A 20,071-nucleotide genomic window follows, 5' to 3' on the forward strand; every position below is an offset into this window, starting at 1 on the left:
TTTTGCCAAGAGAACGCACTGGTCATAGCAAACAGCCTCTTCCAACAACACAAGAGAAGACTCTATACGTGGACATCACCAGATGGTCAACACCAAAATCAGATTGATTATATTCTTTGCAGCCAAAGATGGAGAAGCTCTATACAGTCAGCAAAAACAAGACTGGGAGCTGACTGTGGCTCAGATCATGAACTCCTTATTGGCAAATTCAGACTTAAATTGAAGAAAGTAGGGAAAACCACTAAACCATTCAGGTATGACCTAAATCAAATCCCTTATGATTATACAGTGGAAGTGAGAAATAGATTTAAGGGACTAGATCTGATAGATAGAGTGCTTGATGAACTATGGACGAAGGTTCACAACAGGAGACAGGGATCAAGACCATCCCCATGGAAAAGAAATGCAAAAAAGCAAAATGGCTGTCTGGGGAGGTCTTACAAATAGCTGTGAAAAGAAGAGAGGCAAAAAGCAAAGGAGAAAAGGAAAGATATAAGCATCTGAATGCAGAGTTCCAAAGAATAGCAAGAAGAGATAAGAAAGCCTTCCTCAGAGATCAATGCAAAGAAATAGAGGAAAACAACAGAATGGAAAGATTAGAGATCTCTTCAAGAAAATTAGAGATACCAAGGGAACATTTCATGCAAAGATGGGCTCGATGAAGGACAGAAATGGTATGGACCTAACAGAAGCAGAAGCTATTAAGAAGAGGTGGCAAGAATACACAGAAAAACTGTACAAAAAAGATCTTCATGACCAAGATAATCATGATGGTGTGATCACCCACCTAGAGCCAGACATCCTGGAATGTGAAGTCAAGTGGGTCTTAGAAAGCATCACTATGAACAAAGCTAGTGTAAGTGATGGAATTCCAGTTGCTGCTGCTGCTGCTGCTGCTGCTAAGTTGCTTCAGTCATGTCCGACTCTGTACGATCCCATAGACAGCAGCCCACCAGGCTTCTCCGTCCCTGGGATTCTCCAGGCAAGAACACTGGAGTGGGTTACCATTTCCTTCTCCAATGCATGAAAGTGAAAAGTGAAAGGGAAGTCACTCAGTGAAGTCCGACTCTTAGCGACCCCATGGACTACAGCCTACCAGGCTCCTCCGTCCATGGGATTTTCCAGGCAAGAGTACTGGAGTGGGGTGCTATTGCCTTCTCTGGGAATTCCAGTTGAGCTATTTCAAATTCCGAAAGATGATGCTGTGAAAGTGCTGCACTCAATATACCAGCAAATTTGGAAAACTCAGCAGTGGCCACGGGACTGGAAAAGGTCAGTTTTCATTCCAATCCCAAAGAAAGGCAATGCCAAAGAATGCTCAAACTACCGCACAATTGCACTCATCTCACATGCTAGTAAAGTAATGCTCAAAATTCTTCAAGCCAGGCTTCAGCAATATGTGAACCATGAACTTCCAGATGTTCAAGCTGGTTTTAGAAAAGGCAGAGGAACCAGAGATCCAATTGCCAACATCTGCTGGATCATCGAAAAAGCAAGAGAGTTCCAGGAAAACATCTATTTCTGCTTTATTGACTATGGCAAAGCCTTTGACTGTGTGGATCACAATAAACTGGAAAATTCTGAGAGTTGGGAATACCAGACCAGCTGACCTGCCTCTTGAGAAACCTATATGCAGGTCAGGAAGCAACAGTTAGAACTGGACATGGAACAACAGACTGGTTCCAAACAGGAAAAGGAGTATGTCAAGGCTGTATATTGTCACCCTGCTTATTTAACTTATATGCAGAGTACATCATGAGACACGCTGGGCTGGAAGAAGCACAAGCTGGAATCAAGATTGCCGGGAGAAATATCAATAACCTCAGATATGGAGATGACACCACCCATAAGGTGAAAGTGAAAGGCAGAAAGTGAAGAGGAACTAAAAAGCCTCTTGATGAAAGTGAAAGAGGAGAGTGAAAAAGTTGGCTTAAAGCTCAACATTCAGAAAACGAAGATCATGGCATCTGGTTCCATCACTTCCCATCTGGCAAATAGATGGGGAAACAGTGGAAACAGTGGCTGACTTTATTTTTGGGGGCTCCAAAATCACTGCAGATGGTGATTGCAGCCATGAAATTAAAAGACGCTTACTCCTTGGAAGGAAAGTTATGACCAACCTAGATGGCATATTCAAAAGCAGAGACATTACCTTGCCAACAAAGGTACATCTGGTCAAGGCTATGGTTTTTCCAGTAGTCATGTATGGATGTGAGAGTTGGACTGTGAAGAAAGCTGAGCGCCGAAGAATTGATGCTTTTGAACTGTGGTGTTGGAGAAGACTCTTGAGAGTCCCTTGGACTGCAAGGAGATCCAACCAGTCCATTCTAAAGGAGATCAGTCCTGGGTGTTCCTTGGAAAGAATGATGTTGAAGCTGAAGCTCCAGTACTTTGGCCACCTCATGTGAAGAGTTGACTCACTGGAAAAGACTCTGATGCTGGGAGGGATTGGGGGCAGGAGGAGAAGGGGACGACAGAGGATGAGATGGCTGGATGGCATCACTGACTCAATGGACGTGAGTCTGAGTGAACTCCGGGAGTTGGTGATGGACAGTGAGGCCTGGTGTGCTGCAATTCATGGGGTCACAAAGAGTCGGACATGACTGAGCGACTGAACTGAACTGAACAGACAAGAAATCCACAAAGCTAGTCCCCTGTATTTTCAGAATTTATAGTATTTCAGACACATGATTAACTACTGCTGAGCAACATACCTGAGGAATCTTTTCATTTCTCTGCTAACCATCCCAGTCTAACTCATAACCAGCCAGTCCAGCCTCAAAAATACATAGAACAAATGAACTCAAGGGTTTAAGGTCAAGAATCTTTTAACTTATGGGTTCAGCAACTAATGTCTACACATTAAAACTTGTGTACATATATGATGCATTATTATTTGACAAAAATATAGTAAAAATAACATTCTGTGTAAAAATAGTCCCATTTGGAAGTCATGTCTCAGTGTCCTTGACCCAAAAGGAAGCCACTTTCAGCCAAGTCTGAGCAGTGCTGCTGCACGGCTGGTTCAACTCAAGTCTGGGACTCTTTGTAAACTGTAGGTAGCTACCAGTATTTTAAATAGTGCAGAACTGACTATGAAGAAGCAAAATGGAATCTTTGGGGATGATGAAAGTGTTCTAAAACTTTATTGCGGAGAGAGCTGCACAACCATTAAATGCAAACTGTTCACAGAGAATGGGTGATGTTGACAGTACATAAATTGCACCTCAAGAAAGCTATAACAGGAAGAAATGGAGCGGGGGAGGAATAGGGTCAGAGAGGAAAGGAACAGAAAAGTAAGCACCAAGTAGGAAAAGTAAGCACTGTTTTGTAAAGACCTGTTTCAGCTACATCAATATGCACACTGTAATATGTGTTTCTAACTGTGGAGTTATCCATGATCCAAAAATCAGTAAGGCCCTGCTTTAGGGTAATGACATCTAGAAGTGCTGTGCAACCTTGATGGGAATCCCCTGGGGATCTCATTACACTGCAGGTTCTACTCAGTAGGTCTGGGGCAAGGCCGGAGTCTGCATTTTGAGCAAGCTCCTGAGTCATGTTGACACTGCTGGTCTGTAGACTCCACTCTGAGTAGCAAGGAGCTGGGGTATAAATGGAGGATGAGCTTGCAGGAATACTCAGACTTAAGATTGTCATCACCAGAAGGATCCTTAGAAAAATTTAATACATGTTTCCCAAATGGCCATGATCATGAGAACCGTCTAGGGGTTCTTCCTAAAAATACAGATTCCTATAATCAAGACAGTGTGGCACTGGCATTGGCATAAGGACAGACACAAAGATCAAAATGACACAACAAAGTCCAGAAACAGATCAACAAATACACAAGCAGCTGAATAGTTAACACAGGTGTCAAGGTAATGTAGTGGGAAAAGAACCGTCTTTGTAACAAATGGTGCTGGAGCAAGCAGATATCCATATGCGAAAAATTAACCTTGATCCATACCTTATACCATATACAAAAACTCAAACTGGATCTATAAAACTTCTATTAATACCTAGGAGTATGCAAGGATTTCTTAGAACACACAAAAATCTCAAACTATAAAAGAAAAAAATGACATATCAAATTTCATCAAAATTTAAATCTTCTGCTCTTCAAGACACAATAAAGAAAATGAAATGGCAAATCAGACAATGAGAACATATTCACAATACACATGTGTGACAAAGAACTTCAATCCAGAATATAACAAAAATTATTTTTTAAAATGCCTGAATTTAACATAAAAACCATTGACCAATCTTACTTATGAATAAAGATGTATAGTTTTAAAATAAAATACAAGCAAATAAAAAATTCTTACAGTTAAATAAGTGAACTATTAAAAAAATGGGCAAAAAATGTGAACAGGCATTTCACATGCCAAGAAGCACATGAAAAGCTGCTCAATCTTCAATCATTAAAAAAATGCAAAGTAAAACCACAGTGACAAATCATTATACAACCACTGGTATGGCAAAAAAAATAATAATAATAATTTAAATCTAACGAAAAACTAACCATACTAAGTGCTTGCGTGGATGTAAAGCAAGTAGCCCTCTCCTACACTGCAGGTCAGAATGTAAACTGCTACAAGCACCTAGGAAAAGAGTTTGGCAGCTCCTTTCCCAGTTAGAGCATCCATGCATCATATGACCCAGCAAGCCCACTCCTATGGATTGACCCAAGACAAATGCAAACGAGTTTACAAAGCAGTTTGCACCTGAATGCTCACAGTATCTTTGTCCATAACTGCCAAAAACTAGAAACAAATGTCCATCAGCAAGAGAATGGCTAAAATGGCAATGCAGCAAAAACACGAGTGCATTCTCAGTGAGAGAAGTACTCTGCAGCAATAAAGCAATGAATTACTTATATATACACACAACATGAATGAATCTCAGAAACATACTGAGTGAAAGAAGCCAGAAAGAAAAGAGTACACCCTACATGATTCCACGGACATGAAATGTTAAAAGTGGCGAAACTAATCTATAGTAACAGAAAGTAGATCAGAGGATGCCTGGGGCTGAGGGTGAAGCATGTCTGCAAGGGGCTGTGATGGTCAGAAATGAATACATTCGTTGAAACACCAGTATTAGTATACTTAAAATGAGTGCATTTTCTCTGTATATCAATTATGTATGTAAATCTATGTACAACAAACATATATACTCAATAAAACTAATTTAAAGCAGACTCCCAAACTCCTCCTCAGACCTGGTGAAGTGGCATCTCCCAGGAGGAGGCAGAGAACCTGAATTTGTAACACAGAAAAGGAGGCCTAATGACATGAAGCAGCTTCATGAAGGCCCCACATAAGTGGTTAACGAGTCTCTCTGTTCATAGGAATGAATATATATCAATATTTCCCTAATAGTAAAACAAAGAGGAAACAGGGCAGGATAGGGAGGGGAGATGAGAGCAGTGTTCGTGACATGGCCTGCTGTGTCCAAGCAGCATTTAATGGGCCATAATAAAAAGCAGTAAATAAATTATTTCCATTTAAGACAGTAAGAGGCCAGTTCACATTAATAAATCATTTCAATATCTTTCTGTCCACATCTCAACCTGCTCCTCAGATGTGTTCCTGGGTCTGCGAGCTTGAACAGGACCATTTCCTAGGGGACTCCGCCCTCCTGCCACACCAAGCTCCCATCTTTTGTTGGCAGGAGCCAGGGTCTCCCTCCCCTCCAGGTCTTTGCAAAGCTCTGTCCCCAGATTGGAATACCCTCTCCCCCAACCCAGCACACATACGCTTAGTATTGACTGATGAGTAGCTACTTCCTCCAGGAAGTCTTCCAAGATCTACCCGGGTATCCCAGAAGGGAAAATTCTGTGTGCCTCCGCAGCCCATCCATCTTCATTTGTGCAGTTGTGATACTCCCGCTTCACATACCCTTTTATTTTCTTTACCACTGTTTTCCCACTAGTCAGTCCAGAGAAGGCTCCAGGGAAGTATTTGTTGTCTGAACACTTCAAATACCATTCCATTCATGTTATCTGTGAGACCCTTAAGTCTGGTCTTCTCCATCACCCTCTACTCTTTGAATAAAAGAATTCTTTCACTCAGGGAAAACAATTAAGTACCTACATCTGGCACATTTGGTTCTGAGGGCAAAATACTTCCTGTGCTCTTCAGGGAGCGGCAGGGTGTGGGGGCCTGGCTGAGCTCAGACAGGTGCCTGGAGACCCAGACACTGACACCCCAGAACCAGGCAGGTCTGACTGGGCCCCCCTGGAAAAGGTATCATCAAACCCCCTGAGCCAACAGATCTGTATCACAGCCACTGGCTGCGATGGAGACAAGCCTGGTCCTCAATGGGATACGAGAACTGACTGGTAACAATAGCTCATCTGTTATTCACCCCACCAGGATCCATTTTAGGAAAGCAACAAGGGCTTAAACCAGTGGCTCTCAAACTTGACTTTGCATCAGAATCACCTTGAGGGCTTGCGAAAACAAAAACTCTGGGCCTCTGATTCACTAGGGCTGGGATGTGCTAGTCGCTCAGTTGTGTCAGACTCATCGTGACCCCATGAGCTGTAGCCCACCAGGCTCCTGTGTCCATGGAATTCTGGGCTGGGTAGGGTTGGGGTGGGGCTCAGGAATTTGCATTTCAGACAAGCTCCCAGGTGGTGATGATGTCACCCTCTGAGAAGCCCAGAGCTTGCCTTCCAGAGGCATCTTTACACATAGCCTCAGCCCCCTGTGTTGTCTTGGAAAAAAATCTTGCAGGCCCTCAGCTTCTTGTCAGCAAAATGGGTTACATGCTATCTGCTTCTTGGGGTTGTATTAGGGATTAGAAAATACATCTGAAGCACGTAGCATGCTATCTTTCATGGGTCACAGCTTTAACCACAAAGACATTTTCTGAAAAGGTATTTACGAAAAGTCTTGTTTAGAATACCTCAGTGGCTGGAAGATGAAGGACCTGAGATCCTTCTGCTTTCCTGTTCAGTCATTCGAACTGTGTCTCCCCTTCGGATCACAAGATGCTGCCATGGCAGCAGCATCATCTTCTCACAGGAGAGCAGGCAGAGCTGGGATGAAGAAGGGAGGAGCCAAAATAGGGAGGAAGGAGCTCTCTCCTCAAGCTCATTTCTCTTGGATGCCAGAAAGATTCCGCAGTGGTCTTCCCCTTAAGGCTCCTTGGCTGGTACTGGATTACATGGCTGCAAGGGAGGCCAGGAGAGTGGATACATGGCAAAGGGGAATGGAACCATCAAGAACAACTTAGGCTTGAAGTGACTCAAGGTTTGGCCCTGGTGCTGACTATCCCAACACCCCAGCTCCGAAGAAGGAAGGAATGGCTGCTCTGCTGTTCATCCTCCTGTGTGGATGCCCCACCGCCAGCCAGTGAGGGAATGGATGTCCCCAAACAAAGCCTGGATCAGCATGCTGCTGAAAACAGATCTGGTCCCAGGTACCAGCTGCTGAATAAACTTAAATCGCTCTCTCTCTCCTTTCTCCTTGTAAATTGAGATTACTTCTGCCTTTGCCACAAGGTAGAGGGAAGAACTCGGAGAAGGCAATGGCAAGCCACCCCAGTACTATTGCCTGGAAAATCCCATTGACGGAGGAGCCCAGTAGGCTGCAGTCCATGCAGTCATGAAGAGTCGGACACAACTGAGCAACTTCACTTTTACTTTTCACTTTCATGCATGGGAGAAGGACATGGCAACCCACTCCAGTGTTCCTGCCTGGAGAATCCCAGGGACAGTGGAGCCTGGTGGGCTGCCATCTGTGGGGTCGCACAGAGTTGGACACGACTGAAGAGACTTAGCAGCAGCACCAGCACCAGATGGGAAGAACTAAATAAAAGAACAGGCTGTCCACTTTTTGTCTTTTTAGACTGAACTCTGAAAAACTAGGGCTGTGTTGACTGTGTCACACATCACAGGTCAGCACACGTCAGGTACTCATAAATGTCTGCAGAGTGTGCCAAGAGCCACTTTTAAGCACCTGTCCTTAGATTCTGTCAAGGCTGTTTCTAGAAACACCTTCTGGGGATTTTTACACCAAAAGAGATGCTGCTGAAATAGAAGCTAGAAGGAAACAAGGACTAACACAGATGACAAGGAGAAAAGACTAGCTGCTGTAAAAATAGAGCAAAGAGTGTTACCAGGTTGTGGTTCAGGCAGGCTTGGGTTTAGACAGGACATTCAAAAGACACTGCCACGGAGGAGGGCGTGCACGACAGGATGTAGAGGTGGCAACTCGACTGTGTCTCTCCTACTGACCTTGACCAGCTAACTGGAGCATGGGATCGGGACAATGCTGCGGCCACTTCCAGGTGGCGTACTGAGTCTGGCGTGCAGCAGGTAGGATCGAGGAGTGTCAGCATACATGTCACATGGTTTTCCTTTCCCTGGATGAAATAACTCAGGGATGTTATTTTGAACAAAAGATGTTGACTGGGACTTCCCTAAGGGTCCAGTGGTTAAGACTCAGTTTCTTGTCAGTGTCACCCCCTGCACTTCCACTGCAGGGGGTGAGGGTTCAATCGCTGCTCAGGGAACAAAGATTTCACATGCCACATGGCAGAGCTGAGGAGAAAAAGAAAGAAAAAGAAATTGATTGGCCTGGCCTTTGTGGTTATTTGAAGGGGTCACAAACCAAACTCAACAGTCTTTCGTAGGCCTAGAATGGCTCCTCAACAGCTCTGACCCATGAAAGGCAGTGTGTGATGTGCTTTATTTTCTAATTCTTAATACAAACTCAAGAAGCAGGTGTCATCCATATCATTTTACTGACAAGAAACTGAGGGCTTGAAAGGTTTTTTCCCAAGACAACACAAGGGGTTGAGGCTATGTGTAAAGATGCCTCTGGGAGGCGCTCTAACACCTGGCTCCTGGGGCCCTGTCCTCCTAGGGGTCTGAAGGCCAAGCCTACACAGACACTAGCTGACTGACATCTAGAGCTAGGTCAAAAGTGGTCTCCCAGGGACTTCCCTGGTGGTCCAGTGGCTAAGACTCTGCACTCCCAATGCAGGGGGCCCAGGTTCAATCCCTGATCAGGGAACTAGATCCCACATGCCACAATGAAGACTGAAGATCTCACATGCTGTGACTACGACCCAGCTCAGCCAAATAAATAAATAATTTAAAAATAAAAGTGGTCTTCCAGACTAAAAGTGATACAAAACCTCTGCCATCAGAATGTTCACCAATTTCTGCTTTAAGAAATAAGCAAAACCCCCAAATTCCTCCTCAAACAGGAGCTTATACTATTTCTCTCAACCAAAGTATACAAGGAAAGAGAGGACAGAGCTTGTTCTAAGAGTACGCCACGCGCTCTCTCGCGTGGCTCAGAAATTCCACGGAGAGGGCCTGCTAGTCCTCGCTCCACTGCAGGAGCAACAGATAGAAGGGACGGGAGACAGACGCCGCTAGCCTGCAAACACACACTGCTGCTGGCTCCGCAGCACCAAACATAATGAATAGATTCATGAAGTAGGGCTCTGACTACCCTTTTCTGTCAAGGTTATTTGTTTTGAACAAGATGGTTTGCCCTGATTAAAGCTACCAGTGGCCAACAGTAAATGATAAAATGTTTAAATTTGCCCAAAAGAAATGAAAATATCTGTAACTCCCAGTAAGAAACTAAGCTTAGCCAAATCTTTCCTGCATTGATGTTTATAATCAACACAATGTTTTATGAAAATTAGTTAATAAGATTTATAGTCTAAAAAAATGAGTAAAATGTGCATGCCACCCAGTCTCTGCTTCCCCAGTGTTAAGTGCCCAGCTGGGCACAACTGTAACATCAACGGGGCTCAGATTCCATTCACAAGGCTTTGGCTTATTCCCTGCAAAACCTAACCTGGTACCTTGTATACAGCAAGCACACAATAAAGTATGCTGTCTTAATACCAGGGCATACATTAACTCCGTAAATGGTAATTTATGGAGCTCTCACTCTCTGCTAGGCATTGTATTAATTGCTTTGCCCACATTCTCTTGTTTAAATCTCTCAACAAGCTATGCAGTTGGATATTTTACTTTCCCCTTTGAGAGTGAACTGACATGTTCATCTAGATAATAAAGGGAGCAGAACCAGGATTCAAACCCAGGGCATCTGGCTACAAAAGCAAGCAAAAAGCTATGCTGAATGCAAGTGCAGCCAGTTATTTTCTCAGCAGCAGTAACAGTGATTAGCATGCTACACACTGATACAGTTGACACTGGGCCACTCAAGTTTGAACTGTGTGGGTCCACTTACACACGGACTTTTTTCATTATTAAATACTATAGTACTACATGATCCAAAGTTGGTTGAATTCATGGATGTGGAATTGCATGTACAGAGGAACCGCCTATAAGGAGGAACCATGTATATAGTTCAGTTTAGTTCAGTCACTCAGTTGTGTCCAACTCTGCGACCTCATGGACTGCAGCACACCAGCTTACCCTATCCATCACCAACTCTCAGAGCTTGCTCAAACTCACGTCCATAAAGTCAGTGATGCCATCCAACCATCTCATCCTCTGTCGTCCCCTTCTCCTCCTGCATTCAGTCTTTCCCAGCACCAGGGTCTTTTCTAATGAGTCAGTTCTGTGCATCAGGTGGCCAAGGTACTGGAGTTTCAGCTTTAGCATCATTCCTTCCAAAGAAATCCCAGGGCTGATCTCCTTCAGAATATACTGGTTGGATCTCCTTGCAGTCCAAGGGACTCTCAAGAGTCTTCTCCAACACCACAGTTCAAAAACATCAATTCTTCGGTGCTCAGCTTTCTTTATAGTCCAACTCTCACATCCATACATGACCACTGGAAAAAAACCATAGCTCTGACCAGACAGACCTTTGTTGGTGAAGTAATGTCTCTGCTTTTTAATATATGTATATAGAGGGTTGACTCTAAGTTATACTCGGATTTTCAACTGTGGGGATGGTGGGCACCCCTAACCCCTGCCTTGTTCAAGGGTCAACAGTATTTGAAGATCTACCATTAGTGACTATTAAATATAATTTCTGCTAGAGAAGACGTGACTGAATTTACACATCTAGAAACTGCACACTTGATTTCAGTCCTAGAACTTGCTCACACTGCAAGGCCGGTCCAACCCAGAGCAGCTTCTGGCCCTGTGGTTCCGAATGGCCTAGTTTTCAAGAACCCTGCAGCCCAGAGAGACAAAAGAAAGCCAACCTGGGAGGGAAAATTGACGGAAGGTGGTCAAAAGGTACAAACTTCCAACAATAAGATAAATACATGCTGGGACTGTAATATACAACACAATGGCTGTAACTAGCACTGCTATATATAATATATAGGAAAGTTGTTAGGACAGTAAATCCTATGAGCTGCCATCACAAGGAGAACATTTTTTTTTTCCTTTTTTTCTTTTTATTGTATCTATATGACAAGAAATCTGTATGCAGGTCAAGAAACCTGTATGCAGGTCAAGAAGCAACATTTAGAACCAGACATGGAACAACAGACTGATTCCAAATTGGGAAAGGAATATGTCAAGGCTGTATACTGTCATCCTGCTTATTTAACTTATACGCAGAGTACATCATGTGAAATGCCAGGCTGGATGAAGCACAAGCTGGAATCAAGACTGCCGGGAGACATATCAATAACCTCAGATATGCAGATGATACCACCCTTATGGCAGAAAGTGAAGAGGAACTAAAAAGCCTCTTGATGAAGGTGAAAGAGGAGAGTGAAAAAGCTGGCTTAAAGCTCAACATTCAAAAAACAAGGATCATGGCATCCAGTCTCATCACTTCATGGCAAATAGATGGGGAAACAATGGAAACAGTGACAGACTTTATTTTCTTGGGCTCCAAAATCACTGCAGATGGTGACTGCAGCCATGAAATTAAAGAACTCTTGTTCCTTGGAAGAAAAGCTATGACAAACCTGACAATGTATTAAAAAGGAGAAACATTACTTTGGCAACAAAGATCCGTCTAGTCAAAGATCCGTCTGTGGTTTTCCCAGTAGTCATGTATGGACATGAGAACTGGACTATAAAGAAAGCTGAGCGCCGAAGAATTGATGCTTTTGAACCGTGGTGTTGGAGAAGACTCTTGAGAGTCCCTTGGACTGCCAGGAGATCCAATCAGTCAATCCTAAAGGAAATCAACCCTGAATATTCATTGGAAGGACTGATGCTGAAGCTGAAGCTCCAATACTTTGGCCACCTGATGCACAGAACTGACTCATTAGAAAAGACCCTGATGCTGGGAAAGATTGAAGGCAGGAAGAGGGGGACGACAGAAGATGAGATGGTTGGATGGCATCACCGACTCAATGGACATGAATTTGAGCAAGCTATGGGAGATGGTGAAGGACAGGGAAGCCTGATGTGCTGCAGTCCATGAGGTTGCAAAGAGTTAGAAACGACTGAGAGACTGAACAACAATAATCATTTCATCATATATGTACATCAAACCATCATGAAGTGATGTATATCAATTAATTCTCAATAAAACTGGGTAAAATAAAGAAATTCAGCCTCACAGTGACAGAATGAAGGCAGGTAACTTAGAAGGGCGTCCCAGGGTGCAACAATGGCTGTCTATCCATCTATCAGATGAATTCCTGTGGTTGTGCCCCATCTATCAACTCATTTACTTTGAGAGCTATTTAAGGAGGATTTACAGCTAACCTGCTTAATGTAAGAAGAGGGAGGGAGGAGGAAGGGAGATGACAAGAAAGCAACAGGGAAAGAAAGCAGAGTGGGTGGCTTATACTATAATTTCGGGGGGAAAAAATCACTGGTAGACAAGGATCTAAGAAAGCTGGCCCCAAATCTGTAGAGACAGAGTACATCAGTGGCTGAGTTGCCTAGAACTGGGAGATGGGAGGAAACAGGGAGTGACTGGCAATAGGTATGGGATTTCTTTTGCAGGTGATAAAAATATCTTAGAATTGATGATGGTGTTGGTTGTACATTGCACAATTCTGTGAATGTGCTAAAAAACCAATGAATTGTACACTTTGAAGGGAAAACTCTGTGTGTGTGTGTGTGTGTGTGTGTGTGTACATTAGTTACTTAGTTGTGTCCAACCCTGCGACCCCATGGATTGTAGCCTGCCAGGCTCCTCTGTCCATGGAGTTCTCCAAGCAAAAATACTGGAGTGGGTAGCCATTCCCTTCTCCAGGGGATCTTCCTGACCCAAGGATTGAACCTGGGTCTCCTGCATTGCAGGAGGTTTCTTTACCTTCTGAGCCACAAGGGAAGCCTGGGAAAAACTGTATGGTATACCAAAAAAGAAAGAAAGAAACAAAGCTGGCCAACTATCAGAAAATCACAACAAAACCATCTCTAAAGTAACAAATGTTACAAACCACAAGTACATAAGCAGAACCAGTGAAAATCAGAGCAGCCTGGTATGTATGAATGGTAGGTTATAACAAAAGTGGATGAGTTTTATTGTTTGCTTCAAAGCAGAGCAATCTAAAATCTAAAAATTAAATATATAAGGCACTTTTTGGTAAACAATCTGTTTCATGTTTGAAAACAAAGTAGTTGCAGAATATGGGATCAGAACCAGAGAAGGAAGAGAACCAGTTCCAAGCCAGGCAAGGACATCTGACAAAACAAACACAGGAGGTGCTACAAAGCAGCAAAAAGCCACATAAAAGCCGGCCCGATCCTACAGAAGCAGGCTTTCAGAGTATTCTTGAGGAGGTGACCCATTTGTGAGGTTGTTCAATATCCTGTTCCATAAAACAAGGCCTCATAAGTAGCTGAAAATATGTCAGGTGGCAGGGGAGCCTTTCTGATTTTTGGTCCTAAAGCCCTACAGTGGGCAGAGTATTCCTCCTAAAGCCTGGGTGGCATTTTAAGGATCTGGTGCAAAGATACTTCTTTTTAAAAGTTTCATACTAATCCTGAAAGCGCCCTTCCTTACACCCAAGCCACCTTCACGATTTTCTCTCCCACTCTAGTTCCTCAGAGGTCATAAAAATCAATGACTAGTGGAGATGATTGCACAACCTTGTGAATATATTAAAAACCATTGAACTGTATACACTTCACAGGGTTCAGATGGACAATACCTCAAAATATTGAGTTATATGGACAATACCTCAAAATAATTTTTAAACTGTTTAAAAAATTAGAGACAAACACAGAATTACCACAGGACCCAGCAATTTCACTTCTGGGTATATATCCCAAAGAATGAAAAGCAGGGTCTCAGGACTTCTTCCATGGTGATCCAGTGGCTAAGACTCTGTGCTCCCAATACAGGGGGCCCAGGTTCAATCCCTAGTTGGGAAACTAGATCTCATATGCCACAACTAAGAGTTTACATGCTGCAACAAAGACAGAAGATCCTACGTGCCACAACTAAGACCTGGAACAGCCAAATAAAAAAATAAAAATAAATATTAAAATAAATAAATAAAAGCAGGGTCTCAGAAAAATACCTGCACACCCATTTCACAGCACTATTATTCACAGCAGTCAAAAGGTGGTAGCAACCCAAGTATCCATTGACAGATGAATAGATAAACAGAATGTGGTTTATACATACAGCAGAATATTATTCAGCTCTTAAAAAGAATGAAATTCAGATACACGATACAACAATGGATGAACCTTGGGGACATCATGCTAAGTGAAATAAGCCAATCACTAAGGGATAAATATTGTATGATTCTACTTATATGAGGAGGTATCTAGAATAGGCAAAAGTACAGAGACAGAAAGTAGAATATTAGTTACCAGGGACATGGGGGAGGGGATAATGGGGAATTACTTAATGATACAGAATTTCTGCCTGAGATGATGAAAAGTTCTAGAAATAGATAATGGTGATGGTTACACAATACTGTGAATGCATTTAATGTCACTGAATTGTACACCTAAAATGGTTAAAATGCCAAAGTTTATGTTATGTATATTTTACTACAATAAAAACCAATTAAAAAATCAGGGCCTTCACATCTAAGAATTCATACTTGATATCTGCTTCAAGGTAATAAGGCACTACAAAAAGGACTTCAGAGAGCAAACACCCTTTTTATATTACAAATTTGAGGCTGAAACATTTTAATTGCATTAGTCAAGTTTCAACCCATTAGGTAGTTAAGATTTAATGCTTATACATTTAACCTTGTCATTTGGAAGAAGAATCAAAAACAGAACAGCACAGATAAATATCTCTGCTTTCCACTCTATTAAACAGCCTGCAACTGTAAGATCCCTCACGACCAGCATTGTCTTATGGAGTTTTCTGCAGTGGCAGGAATGTTCAGTATCTGTGCTGTCCAATACTGGAGTTACTAGCTGCTAGTGCAACTGGGGAGTTGAATTATTTATTTTACTGAATTGTAACTAATTTACATATTCACACATAGCAACTGGCTACCATAATTGGTCAGCACAGAGTCTAAAATCCCAAACTTAAAAACATACAGCACACCACCCAACTCTCCTGTCTTGCCAAAAGCCAAATGCAGTTTCCATAGTTCCAGAAAGTCAGATGACCTTCTACTGAGCTCTGGGCCAATTTGTGGAGTGAAGCATCTAGCAATGGGTGTCAAAGAGGGGTACATGGCAAAAAATAAGAGTGTCCCTCTCTTCTCCCATGTCCTCTTTGGAAAGATGATAACTGCACAAAGTGGGCAGAGAGAACTCAGCAAGAACAATGAAAAATAGGACCAAGGATGAGAGTCTGACATACAGGAAGGGGAAAAGGAATGTCATTAGCTGTATTGGCTCCTGAATACACAACTGTATACTTTAAGAATTTCAGTGTGTAAATTAAGCTCTGAGTGGCACAAACAGCAGTAACATTCCTGTGCAGAAGCTGGACAGCACAGCTAAGAGGGGCCCCCAGGGACTATTTGCCGAGTGCCTGGCAGTGCTGTCCTGCTGGCCATGGGCACCTAAGTGCAAGTGACAGTGGTAGTCATTCCCATGCACACAGAGATTGTCTCCAGTCCTCTAGCTGTAATTGTTTGCTCATTTATAGCTTCACGGTCCAGTTTTATACTTTTTTTTTAAATTTAAATTTATTTATTTTAATTGGAGGCTAATTGCTTTACAATATTGTATTGGTTCTGCCACACATCAACATGAATCTGCCACGGGTGTTCCCCATCCTGAACCCCCCCCACCTCCCTCCCCGTACCATCCCTCTGGGTCATCCCAGTGTACCAGCCCCAGGCTTCCTGTATCCTGCATCGAACCTGGGCTGGTGATTCATTTCTTATATGATATTATACACGTTTCCATGATATTCCCCCAAATCATCCCACTCTCTCCCTCTCCCACAGAGTCCAAAAGACTATTCTATACATCTGTGTCTCTTTTGCTGTCTTGCATACAGGGTTATCATTACCATCTTTATAAATTCCATACATATGCGTTAGTATACTGTATTGGTGTTTTTCTTTCTGGCTTACTTCACTCTGTATAATAGGCTCCAGTTTCATCCACCTCATCAGAACTGATTCAAATGTATTCTTTTTAATGGCTGAGAATTACTCCATTGTGTATATGTACCACTGCTTTCTTATCCATTCATCTGCTGATGGACATCTAGGTTGCTTCCATGTCCTGGCTATTATAAACAGTGCTGCAATGAACACTGGGGTACATGTGTCTCTTTCAATTCTGGTTTCCTCGGTGTGTATGCCCAGCAATGGGATTGCCGGGTCATAAGGCAGTTCTATTTCCAGTTTTTTAAGGAATCTCCACACTGTTCTCCACAGTGGCTGTACTAGTTTGCATTCCCACCAAGAGTGTAAGAGGGTTCCCTTTTCTCCACACCCTCTCCAGCATTTATTGCTTGTAGACTTTTGGATCACAGCCATTCTGACTGGCGTGAAATGGTACCTCATTGTAGTTTTGATTTGCATTTCTCTGATAATGAGTGATGTTGAGCATCTTTTCATGTGTTTGTTAGCCATCTGTATGTCTTCCTTGGAGAAATGTCTATTTAGTTCTTTGGCCCATTTTTTGATTGGGTTGTTTATTTTTCTGGAATTGAGCTGCAAGAGTTGCTTGTATATTTTTGAGATTAGTTCTTTGTCAGTTGCTTCCTTTGCTATTATTTTCTCCCATTCTGAAGGCTGTCTTTTCACCTTACTCATAGTTTCCTTTGTTGTGCAGAAGCTTTTAATTTTAATTAGGTCCCATTTGTTTATTTTTGCTTTTATTTCCAATATTCTGGGAGATGGGTCATAGAGGATCCTGCTGTGATTTATGTCGGAGAGTGTTTTGCCTATGTTCTCCTCTAAGAGTTTTATAGTTTCTGGTCTTACGTTTAGATCCTTAATCCATTTTGAGTTTATTTTTGTGTATGGTGTTAGAAAGTGTTCTACTAGTTTTCAGTGCTAAACTTGGATTATAAGTAAATTAGAGAAAGCACAGCTCAGTAGGTCACTAGGTCCTTGAAAGGCAATACCAGTATTTATCATTATCAATATACTTATATTATATACAACATATATATATATACACACACACACAAAATACATTGTATGTATATATATAATAATAAATATATATTTTTATATATAATTTTATATTTTATATAATAATATATAAAATAAATACAACGTATATATACAAGGTATATATACACAATATATATGCTGTATACAACGTATATATACATGTTGTATACAATGTATATATGTTGTGTGTATATATATATACACAATATATACATGTTGCATAATACACAACATATATTATATACAAACATATAATTTTTATGTTCATAGACATGTTGTACTCAATGCACAGATGATGACAATGATACCCGTGACCTCAAGGAGCATAGCTACATGCAAGACACCACACTAAGCACTTTGCATTCATTACCTCATATAATCCTCCTGTCAACTCTGTGAGGAATTTGCTACTATATTCATAAGAAGTTGTGTCTGGAAGAGACCATGAAACTAACCCACAGCCCCACAGCAAGTTAGTGGCCACACTAGTACCTGATCAGAAGAAGGTAAGTGATAAACTCATCAAAATTTTTTAAAAATTTTATTGTGGTAGGAATACTTAACATGATACTTACACTCTTAAAAAAGTTCAATGTGTACAATACGGTTGAACAGCAAATCTCTAGAACTTATTAATTTTATTTAACTGAAACTTTATACCCACTGATGAGTAACTCTCCATTTCCCCTCAGCCCCTGGCAACCACTATTACATTCTTTGATGCTATGAATTTGACTCTTCTGGGTACCCTCATGAGGTGGAAACATGCAGTATTTGTCTTTCTGTAACTGGCTTATTTCACTTATCATAATGTTCTCAAGGTGTTGTCTCTGCAGGTGCCCAGACCTGGATTCTGAGGAGGGGACTCCAAGCGATCAGGCTCTTAACCTCCTTGGTCCAAGGTGACAAGGAACAAAGAGGGAGCAAGGTTTAAGTCCTAGAGGGACAGGGCTCAGCAGGAATGCAGGCACCTGAGTTTCTCTGCAATTTGAATACAGCAGGCAGAGCAGTTGAAGGCCAGGGGGTCCCCAGCACCAGCCCTGCTCAGCCTGTCCCAGGAGCGTTTACCCTGAGACAGTAGTTTTCTCAGAAGACCGACTCCCTCAGGATCTGAGTGCTGACCAGCCAAGGCTCAGTCAGTGACACAGGTTTTCCCACAAGGGCCGGGAAAGTCCTCTGCCATGTGGCTGGCAAGCTCCTCATGCACACGCCACACCCGATGGTCAAAGTCATGGCAGCCAGGCCCGCTACAAACACCCCAGCGCCTGGAAACAGAAGCCTGAGGCCTTGAAACCTGAGCACCTTCCTGCAGCCAGGTGCATGCCCAGCCAAGGAGAGCATCACAAACAAGCACAGGAAGTGGCCCCTCATGTCCAGATGCTCCCGAAGGAGCCACAACCCTGTCTGCCTTTGTCTCACACTTGTCCCACCTTCCAGATCAGGCTCGCCAGCCCCAGGACTGCTGCGCCCACCCTGCCATGTCCAGGGGCATCGCAAAATCACTTTCACTCTGCCTCCGCCATCCTCAGCAATCCCAGCCTGAAGCTTCCACGGCAGGTTTCAGTCTACACACGTGACATTCCCTGGGGTCAAGGATGCCCAGCTTACCTTGAAAGGTCTTCCTCCCGCAGGCAAGAAGCTGCAGCATGCTGCTACACGAGCCAAGTCCAGGGAGAAGGAAAACCCAAGTCTCTGTGCAAGGTCCAAGTTCACCCTCCCCATAAGGCGGCCTGTGGGACTGTACGGCCCTCTCTCATTTACATACACGCTGAAGTCATTTCCAACCAAGGCCCTCAGGAGTTGAGGCCCATATCCCCTTCTAGGGCACTGCTCACTTAAAGAGTAACTACCTTGGGAGAGAAGAGTGTGCAGAAGTTAGAAACAAGGCTCTCTGCTCTGGTCCTATTTTTGTTTGGGAGAAAACCCACCTTGAGCCAGAGATGGGATTGTAAGCATAGGCTCTCATCTACACCTTTAGCTTTGCTCAGTTCTCTGCTGAAAACTGCCCTTAGTAATTTCTTACTCTCCAAGGAGCACTTATTGTACTGGCTACTCTGAGATTTGTCTCACGAAAAAGTGTACAGTTTGGCCAAGACAGAGGCATGTAAACACATATTTATAATGTAATAATGATCAGCTCAATAAATTTGTATCAGAGCAAAGGAGGACACACTGCCTGGGGGAGGCAGCTGTGTATGTGCCCCAACGTCCGCTCCAAATGACTGCAACGAAAAAGACCGGCAAGAGCAGGCACTGACAAAGATGGACAAGAACTGGGGCTCTCATGCCCTCCTGGTGGGGATACAGAACGGCAGGCAGAGTAACAGCCCCCTAGAGGAGCCCACGTTCCAAGCCCTGGACCCATGAAAATGTCACCTTCTGTGACAAAAAAGCCTCTGCAGATGTGATTAAGGTAAGGATCTTGAGATGGGGAGACTATGCAGGATTTTCCAGCTGGGCCCCACGTAATCACAAGGGAGGTAGGAAAGCTAGAGTGAGAGAGAGGACACATCACAATGGTAGCAGAAATTGGAGAGAAAAGGAGACTGGAAGATGCTATGCTATTAGCCCTGGCGATGGAGGAAGGGGCACAACCCAAGGGGTGCAGGCAGCCTCCAGCAGCTGGAGAGGGCAAGGA

The 20,071-nt window shown here is 43.0% G+C and overlaps 1 protein-coding gene and 1 non-coding gene across 12 annotated transcripts in view; one reads left to right on the plus strand and one right to left on the minus strand.

The window, feature by feature from the left end:
• Positions 1 to 20,071, minus strand: part of MAP7D2 (MAP7 domain containing 2) — a 101,413-nt gene that overhangs the window by 68,453 nt on the left and 12,889 nt on the right. The window contains exon 1 of one of the 11 annotated variants that reach the window (XM_027534027.1): positions 6,916 to 6,937. The exons of the other annotated variants lie outside the window; for them this stretch is intronic. The gene's annotated coding sequence lies outside the window, so the exon portion shown is untranslated. Of the gene's footprint in view, positions 1 to 6,915; positions 6,938 to 20,071 lie in introns of those variants that run through there. 11 annotated transcript variants of the gene reach the window in all.
• On the plus strand, positions 8,957 to 9,029 carry TRNAG-CCC. The gene has a single exon. It is a non-coding gene; the product is annotated as a tRNA-Gly (tRNA).

Source organism: Bos indicus x Bos taurus, chromosome X (assembly GCF_003369695.1).
Source record: "Bos indicus x Bos taurus breed Angus x Brahman F1 hybrid chromosome X, Bos_hybrid_MaternalHap_v2.0, whole genome shotgun sequence".
Taxonomy (NCBI): domain Eukaryota; kingdom Metazoa; phylum Chordata; class Mammalia; order Artiodactyla; family Bovidae; genus Bos; species Bos indicus x Bos taurus.